Consider the following 9,234-nt stretch of genomic DNA (forward strand, 5'->3'; position numbering starts at 1 on the left):
CCAATTCTGGTGGGCTTTCCTATCAGAAAAAAAGCCCAGCAAGGAGGCAAGTAGTGGGGAAAAAAACACTTGCTCGTCTTGGCCCAGTCCAAACATGGCATTGCCATTAATGACATTCCCTTGCCCTGTTAGTCCTTAGTGCAGGGCTTACCTGTCGGACATGGCAGCTGGGACAGACCACTGTAAGCCGTGTCTCAGTCTTATACTTGAAAGAGATTGGGCTGAATTCACTGTTGCTGCAGCTCCCGGATTGTGTTCCAGTTCATCAAGATGTTAGGTGTATTTATACTTTGCCCCTGTTCACTGTTTGGCCTCAACTGATCAGGTGACCATTCTGGGAACCATTACAGAGGGGGAAAAGGAGGCAGAAGAAAAGGCACTCAAGCGGTGTTCTCATAGAATCATGTGGAAACATCCCAATGCATAAAAGCATGCAGATTTTGTAAAGAGGTTCAGTTGGTGTTCAGACCAAACACCAGAATGGGGAAGGAAAGTGACTTTGTTGGTGCCAAATCAGGTGGGTTGAGTATCTCAGAAAATGTTAATCTCTTGGGATTTTCATGTACCACAGTCTCTGGAACTTACAGAGACTGACAGAGTGTGAAAAACAAAAAACTCCTTGTTAATGAGAGGTCAGAGGAGAATGACCAGACTGTTTCCAGCTGAAAGCAAGGCGATAGTAACACAAATAACCATGTGTTACAACAGTAGTTTGCAGAACAGAATCTCTGAATGCAGAGCATGTCGACCCTTGAAGTGGATGGGCTATAGCTGCAGAAGACCACTCCTGTCAGCTAAGAACAGGAAAACGAGGCTATATTGACCACAGACTCGCCAAAACTGGATAGTTGAAGATTGGAAAATTTTACCTGGTTTGCTGAATCTCAATTTATGTTGTAAAATGCAGATGGTAGGGTCAGAATTTGGCATAAACAACATGAATAAAAGATTCCATCCTGCTGTGTGTCAACAGTCCAGGCTGGTGGTGGTGTAATGGTGTGGGGAATGTTTTATTGGCACACATTAGTCCCTTTAATACCAATTGAGCATCATTTAAATGGTACGGCCTGAGTATTGTTGCTGACCATGTCCATTCTTTTATGGCTACAGTATACACATCTTCTAATGGCTACTTTCAGCAGGTTAACCATGTCACAAATCACTTGTCATCTCAAGCTGGTTCAGTGTACTCCAATGGCCTCCACAGTTCCACAGTTATCAGATCTCAATCCAACAGAGCACCTCTGGGATGGGATGGAGCAGATTTGCAGCCGACAAATCTGCAGCAACTTCGTGATGCTATTATGTCAACATTAACCAGAATCTCTAAGGAATGTTTCCACCACCTTGTTGGATCCATGCTACAAAGAATTCAGGCAAGGGGGTTACTACCCAATTCAAGAAAGGTATATTTAATAATATGGCCACTCAGTGATTAAGGAATGTGGACATATAATAAGAAAATATTAGAGTAAAATATATTATCAATAACATCCAGTCAATAATACATTTTGTATACTTTTTTTCACATAATTTCTTTTTATTTTGTTTATTTTTATGATCATAATTTAAAGTAATACGTTTGAAAGATTGGAGTAAATACCAAACAAAATGTAAGTCTTTAATATTTCGTTTTCAAGAATGTATTAAAACTGTTTTCACTTTGGTCTCTAATAATGACAGTTGGTCAGCAAAAAATTAACCGATAAAGTACAAGACATGTATGTTTATTGTATAATTAAATACCAGTACATAGCAGGGGGATAACCTTATTTTTTCTTTCTTGGGTATTATACTGGATACAGGTCACCAGCAGTAACATCATAATGTCACTCGTTCTCCCATCATTTATCAGTGATAAATCACTATGGTGATGTCTCTTCTACTGGATATATAGGAATCACCAGAGACTGTGGGGGGAGGAGACTGGTCAGATCTCTGGGCTGGTAGCTCACAATGATATGATGTGAGGAGGAGAACAGAAGTCTAATAAGGACTGATGGCTCCTGACTCCCCCACTGGGCAGATACATTTTCCTCAGGATGTACAGACAGAGGAGGGTGTAGAATAAGAGATTGTTGTAGTGACTGAATGAGGAGAATATGACTCCTTTCTGTAATAAATGTGTTGATATCTGTAGGGATTTCCTACTTTTTACACTGCTGATCACCCCTCACATAAATCTCTTCTTCTCCCTCTATATCTTCTATTTATCAGTGAGATCTTCACCGTACATAACCCACACAACAATAAAATAAAACTTTAATCATGTATAATTTCATTAATTGAGATTAAATAGCAGAATATCAGTGTAACAGACCCACAATTTGTCTTGCAAATGATGAAGATCTGCACCCAGAGGCAAATAGCTCTTAACCCAAAATCTGATTTATGTGATATAATATTAATTTCTCTTTCACACCAGTTGGGGGACACTGTTCACTTTAAGATAGAGAGGGTGCTGTGGGAGTAAAGGCACTAAAAAGTTGTCTAGCCTGCTCCCTGCCCCTCTATGACCCCTCCAGCCGGAAGTACTGTTTTTTTTTATTAGTACCTCCAGAGTAGGGCACGTTTTAGTCTAGTCATTAATTTTTTTTTTGTAGTTTAGTGTTAAAGTGAGTTTTTCTCTGCAGCGATCATCTGGTGACTGCTGCGACTACTTCAGGGAGAGCGTCAATTACGCTTTAGTGCCCCCCCCCAAAAAAAATGTAGAGCTCCCAGACAAAGGATCACCTGGCGCATTTAGATTCCATATACAGCTAATACACTATCGTATTTATATCTATATACATAGTGACATTGTTTCACCCAAATACAATTATAGGGATGTTTATACTGTCAGACCTTTCTTGTTATAGATTGTTCTACAGAGTGTCTCTCATTTTCTTTCTGTTGCAGATGTCAGAAAGAGGGACCAGTTCCAAGTCTAAGGCTGTTTCTGTATATATTTCACCTGTTCCAGGTGTGAATCCAAATTACCTGGTCCATGGTCAGACCCAGAGGGCCTGTGCACTGTTTGTGAGTCCAAGGACCTGGGTAGGAGCTCGTTTGCGGGTGCAGCTGACATTGTGGAACCAGTCTGGGCCAAGGAGCTGGAGCGTTCCATTTCAGAATTAAAGATAGACAACCCACGCCTGGGGACAGTAGGTACTGATCATTTTTCTTCTTTGCTGAGTATGCAGTTTTCAGATGCCCTTCCTTCAGGACAGGCATCTCAGTTACTGCAGGATATCTCAGGAGTTCCCTGGGAGCCCGCCAGGATGATCAAAGGTCAGTCCAGGGTTTGAACAGAGTGTCCTCTACCCTTGAAAAACTTCCATTCTGCTCCGGGGGTTAGACAGCGCAAACGCTTAGGTCTCCCTCTTCCGCAGAATTTGGCAGATTCTGGCACAAATCCATCCGTACAGGGGGATGGTGCAGTTCAGGATGATTCAGATTATGAGGATCTATCCAGTTGGGAGGAAGATCTCTCTAGCAGACTCTAGAGTCCATACCATTCGACGGGTCAGCGGTGATTGTTCCGCCTTTGGAAAAGTTTATTGTGCAGGCCACAGGAGGGAAGAGTTCCTTTCTTCCGGTTGTTACGCCTAAAGTAAAATGGAATAATTTTCGCTCCTTTTGGTTTGTCGGTCGTTCCAGAGGAGCCACCTCGAGAAATCAGCCCCCTGCTCTGATGAGGAGGGGAGGCAGGCTTGGACAGGATGTTGTCCTGCAAAAAAGTCAACAGAAAAACAGACCGCATGACTCCTGCTTTCCACACTGGACAGTTAGGTGGTGGGAGCGTGCCTTCTGCTCTTTCAGGAGAGGTGGGTCTCTTCTGCCACAGACACCTGGGTAAAAGGAGTAGTGTCCAGGGGGTATGTTCTGGACCTGTTGGGGGCTACACCACTTTCCAGGGAGACAGTCAGAAGAGAGGCCCTTCACGGAGCAGTACAATCACTTTGGGCCTCAGGAGTGATAGTTCCGGTCCCTCTAGGGTACAGAGGTAAAGGTTACTACTCTCATCTCTTCCTGGTACAAAAAATGGCCTCATCAATCAGACCTATCCTAAACCTGAAGACTCTCAGCACCCACTTGTGGGTGCAGAATTTTTTGGATGGAATCCATCCTGTCTGTGATCAATTCCATGGAAGAAGATGAGTTCTTGGCTTCCTTGGACATCAGGGATGCTTATCTACACAAACCTTCTGCAGTTTGCCATTTTCAGTTCAGGGCCATTCTCTTCGGTCAGGACTCTGCACCACGAGTGTTCACAACGGTGATGGCTGTAATGGCAACTCAGTTACATCTAACGCAGATATTACCCCATTTACTACATCTACAAGGAGTGACTGTCTTACTTTACTCCGACAATCTCCAGATAAAAGCAAAGTCGTTATCTCTTCTCCAGTCGCACCTATGCCTGACTACAGACACCTTGCAAGCTCATGGTTGGGTAATCGACTTTAAGAAGTCGAGTTTGGTACCTACCCAGGGCATGTTGTTTGACACCAATTGTCAGAGGGTATTTCTACCCCCAACAAGGTTCGAACACTTTCACATCAGGTAAGTACCTTACTGTCTCTCATGCGTGTTTCAGTGCTTCAGTGCATGAAGCTGATGGGATGCATGGTCTCCTCTTTTGAGGCAATTCTGTTTGCTTGCTTTCACTCTCACAAGTTCAAGCAGGAGATACTGGAAAAGTGGTCCAGACTGCATCCTCGTTTGGAAGGGCAGGTCATTGACAACCCATCTGTCTGTTCTCTGGTGGATGAGGAAGGACAATCTAAATCAGGGGTGTCCCTTCTCGGTATGGAACTGGACCGTGGTGACCACGGACGCCAGCCTGGCAGGATAGGGTGCAGTCGCTCTTCATCAAAGACTACAAGGGATTTGAACACCGGAGATAGCAAGGTTACTTATAAATGTTTTGGAACTGAGGGTGGTATTCAATGCCCTACTTCACGTACGTCTTATCTGCAACATCGGCCAATCTGAATTCAACTGGACAATGCCACGGCAGTAGCATACATCAACCATCAAGGAGGAACAAGAAGTTCACTTGCCATGAAATGATGGAAAAGTAGGTTCCTGACATTTCAACTGTTTTCATTTCGGGGTTGGACAACTGGGAGGCCGACTACGTAAGTCGGCAAGTCCTTCATCCAGGAGAATGGTCTCTCCACCCGGAGGTGTTTGCACAAATAGTTCACAGGTGGGGTCAGCCAGAGATAGACATAATGGCCTCCTGTCTGAACCACAAGGTAGACAGGTACAGTGCCAGGACCAGGGACCCTCAGGTGTTCTTAGTGGATGCCATGATGGTTCACTGGAATTCAGATTGGTGTACCTGTAACCACTAATTCCGATGCTACTTCGGATTTTGATAAAGGTAAGATGCGAAAAGATTCCAGTGATCCTGCTGGCAACTGACTGGTCGAGAAGAGCTTGATACATAGATCTTCTCGCCATATCTGTGGATCCGCCTTGGCGTCTTCCTCTTACGGAGAATCTTCTTAGACAAGGTCCATTTTTCTATCAGGATCTAATACGCTTGGCTATGAGGGCTTGGAGGTTGAATCCTTGATTCAACGAAAAAAAAGTTTTTTTGGGAAAATGTTGTTGAAACAATGATCAAAGCGAGAAAATCAACTTCTTTCAACAACTATCATCGTATTTGGAAGTCTTACATTGGTTGGTGTGAGAATAACAAGGTGTCAACCTCTTCCTTTTGGTTGACCTGGGTGTCATTTCTTCAGGAAGGTCTAATAAAGGGATTGCGTCTAGCGTCCCTTAAGGTCCAGGTATCAGCACTGTCTGTATTTTGAGAGATAGCTGGCTCTTTTACCAGATATATACACGTTTCTGCAGGGGGCAGTGTGAGCATGAAGGGGGGCATTGTGGGCATGAAGGGGCACAGTGTGAGCATTATGGGGCACAGTGTAAGAGTGAAGGGCAAAGGGGAATGGTGAAGGGCACATGTGAGCATGATCGGGCACAGTATGAGCATGAGGGGGCTCAGTGTAATGATGAAGGGCCAGTGTGCTCAGGAAGGGGTACACGGTAATGGTGAAAGGGCACAGAGTGATGATTTTTAGACATATTGTTGTATTATTTTGTTGGATCTTATTCCTCTAAATAATAGCTGCACGGTGGATTAGTGGTGAGCACTTCTGCCTCACAGCACTGGGGTCATCAGTTTGATTCCCGACCATGGTCTTATCTGTGTGGAGTTTGTATGTTTTCCCTGTGTTTGCGTGGGTTTCCTCGTGGTGCTCCGCTTTCCTCCCACACTCCAAAAACATACTGGTAGGTTAATTGGCTCTGCTATTAAATTGCTCTTAGTCTCTCTCGGTCTGTTTGTGTGTATGTTAGGGGATTTAGATTGTAAGCTCCAATGGGGCAGGGACTGATGTGAATGAGTTCTCTGTACAGCGCTGTGGAATTAGTGGCACTATATAAATAAATAGACGATGATGATAGTTGTAAATTATTCTTTGACAGAAATATTGAAAAAAATATATAAAAATATTCTTTTCTCTTGGATTTATTTGCATTATGTTTGCAAACAACGTAATAAGTATTTCTGTCCTGATCTAAATACTTATAACATTATTTTGACCCACCTACTTATAAAACGGGACTGCTCGGTAATTATTTTGGAGTGGTGCCTTGAAAAAATTATGGAGGCCCTAAGGGTGCAGCAAACTGAAAATGTTTGGGAACTAGTGGGTTGAGAGCCTTGAGAATTTATGTGGATCGTTTGTAAGACTGGTAGTCTTCTGGTGTTATGTGACAATCGTAAGTGTTGCTGGCCAACCACGTAGCAAGCGATAGCCAGGTGGATCACGGCTACTATATATCAGGCCTATATTTCTGATGGATCTTCAGTTTATGATGGGCTTACTGCTCATTCCACCAGGTCGGTTAGCTCCTCCTGGGCAGCGCTGCACAGGGCCTCGGTTGAACAGTTGTGTAGGCAGCTTCCTGGTCTTACATCCACACGTTCACCAGATTCTACCGTTTTCAAAACTTTGCTTCCAAAGAAGCCAGTTTTGTCCGTAAACTTTTACGTGCCACTCAGTCTGAGCATTCCCACCCATAGGAGTAGTTTTAGAATGTCCCCAAGGTGAGCAATGTTCCCCAGCTGGTGTGAAGGAGAAAACAAGATTTTTGTACTTAACGTAAAATGTCTTTCTTTGAACGCAAGTTGGGTGACACTGCGCTCCCACTCTTTCTTGTGCTGACAGTTCTTTTGTATGTTTTGTTGGCTGTGCTTTTTCGCCCTCACTTGCGAAATGTGAATAAGTAAACATTTATACTTTTCCAAGAAACTGCAAATTGATTTTCATGATAATCTCACTTATCTCTGTGAGTTTATATTATCATCAGGACACACCGATGTATCAAACATTTAGGGCTAGATTTACTAAGCTGCGGGTTTGAAAAAGTGGGGATGTTGCCTATAGCAACCAATCAGATTCTAGCTTTCATTTATTTAGTACATTCTACAAAATGATAGCTGGAATCTGATTGGTTGCTATAGGCAACATCCCCACTTTTTCAAACCCTCAGCTTAGTAAATCTAGCCCTTACTCTCATCCGTTATTGGGCTATCGTCCCTAGTTGTACCTTGTATACCTCTCTATTCTGCCCAAATACTTATTATCAGATATAAGTCTTAGTCAAATTATTATCAAGTTAAATTCACCAAAATGTATATATCAACTCCAATATTGGAAAGTATAGATAATAAATGTAGGAATAAAAGTTAAATATAATAGTCTATTTCAACTAACAGCTGTAATATCCATTTCACTGTTTCCTATATTCACACAAGTATTTAAAATGTGGGTAGTGGAGGTAATTGTGATAGTTTCTTTTAATTAACTGGGACAGATGTTCCAGATTTATGGGTATATTTACTAAATGGTGGGTTTGAAAATGTGGAGATGTTGCCTATAGCAACCAATCAGATTCTAGTTATCAATTATTTAGTACATTCAACAAAATGACAGCTAAAATGTGATTGGTTGATATTGGCAACATCTCTATTTTTGCAAACCTGCAGTTTAGTAAATATAACCCCTTAAATTATACATGCATGCTTAAATTCTAAATAATTCTCAATGCACACCAGCATAGATTTATGTTTTCAGTCTCTGTGTGTACTATACACTATTTGCTTTACAGTCTCTGTACATATATTACTGCATAAATTAACTCATCTCTAATATTCAATGAGTTACCCATTAATTTCAAAGGTTTATTGTATAGAGCGTGAATTAATTATTTTTCTCAACATTCAGGTCTTTGCTTATCTCTGAACTTAATTTGAGACACTCTTATCAGATCGCCTTATACATAATCTATATATCCTAATAAATTAAACCTAGCTTTACTTTTGTGTGGGAGTAAGCATATAAACTGTGGTGTGCTGATACAGTTATAATTGTTATTTATTTCTCACTGCCACAATATCCTCATTGTTACAAAGTACTCAGGAGCTTGGCTGTATATATAACAATAATTACAGCGCTCTGCTGTCTGTAGCTAACGAGTAATAATTCATGAACGACCGAGACTGTGTCTCATAGTAATCACCGATGCAAGATTTACTGCACTCTCCACAGCATTTACAATCTGTTAGTTTTGTACATATTAGACAAGACCATTAATGAGAGGCACGGTTGCTACATACATAGCATGAACCTCGCTTTATCAAAGGCTATAAGGTGACCATTATAAGGCTGTGTATTACGGGTTGAGGTGGGCACTATAGGCAGGAAATATGATCTTGTAAGATAAGCATTATGAGATGGGTATACTGAAGCTGTGGGTGGGCATACAGAGGATATAAGGTGTTAAAGGGAAAAATGTTAAGGGGGCACTGAGGATATGAAGGGGGCACTATGAGGATATGAAGGGGGCACTATGAGAATGTTAAGGGGCACTATGAGAATGTGAAGGGGCACTATGAGAATGTTAAGGGGGCACTATGAGAATGTGAAGGGGGCACTATGAGGATATGAAGGGGGCACTATGAGAATGTGAAGGGGGCACTATGAGGATATGAAGGGGCACTATGAAAATGTGAAGATGGCATTATGTGGCTCTTAGGTAGGTATTATGTGACTGAAGTGGAAATATGGGAGTCACGAGGTGGTGTAATTCCAATTCCATAACCTCCTAATACTTACTTTACAACTTCACAACTCATGTACATACTTTACTTCTTACCTATGTTATATGTTT

General features: G+C 42.0%; 1 protein-coding gene across 4 annotated transcripts in view; it reads right to left on the reverse strand.

Annotated features, from left to right (window-relative positions):
• The window catches only part of LOC142159947 (uncharacterized), a 502,572-nt gene that overhangs the window by 108,812 nt on the left and 384,526 nt on the right, over nt 1-9,234 (reverse strand). The window lies entirely within an intron of this gene.

The sequence above is a fragment of the Mixophyes fleayi genome, chromosome 6 (assembly GCF_038048845.1).
Source record: "Mixophyes fleayi isolate aMixFle1 chromosome 6, aMixFle1.hap1, whole genome shotgun sequence".
Taxonomy (NCBI): Eukaryota; Metazoa; Chordata; class Amphibia; order Anura; family Limnodynastidae; genus Mixophyes; species Mixophyes fleayi.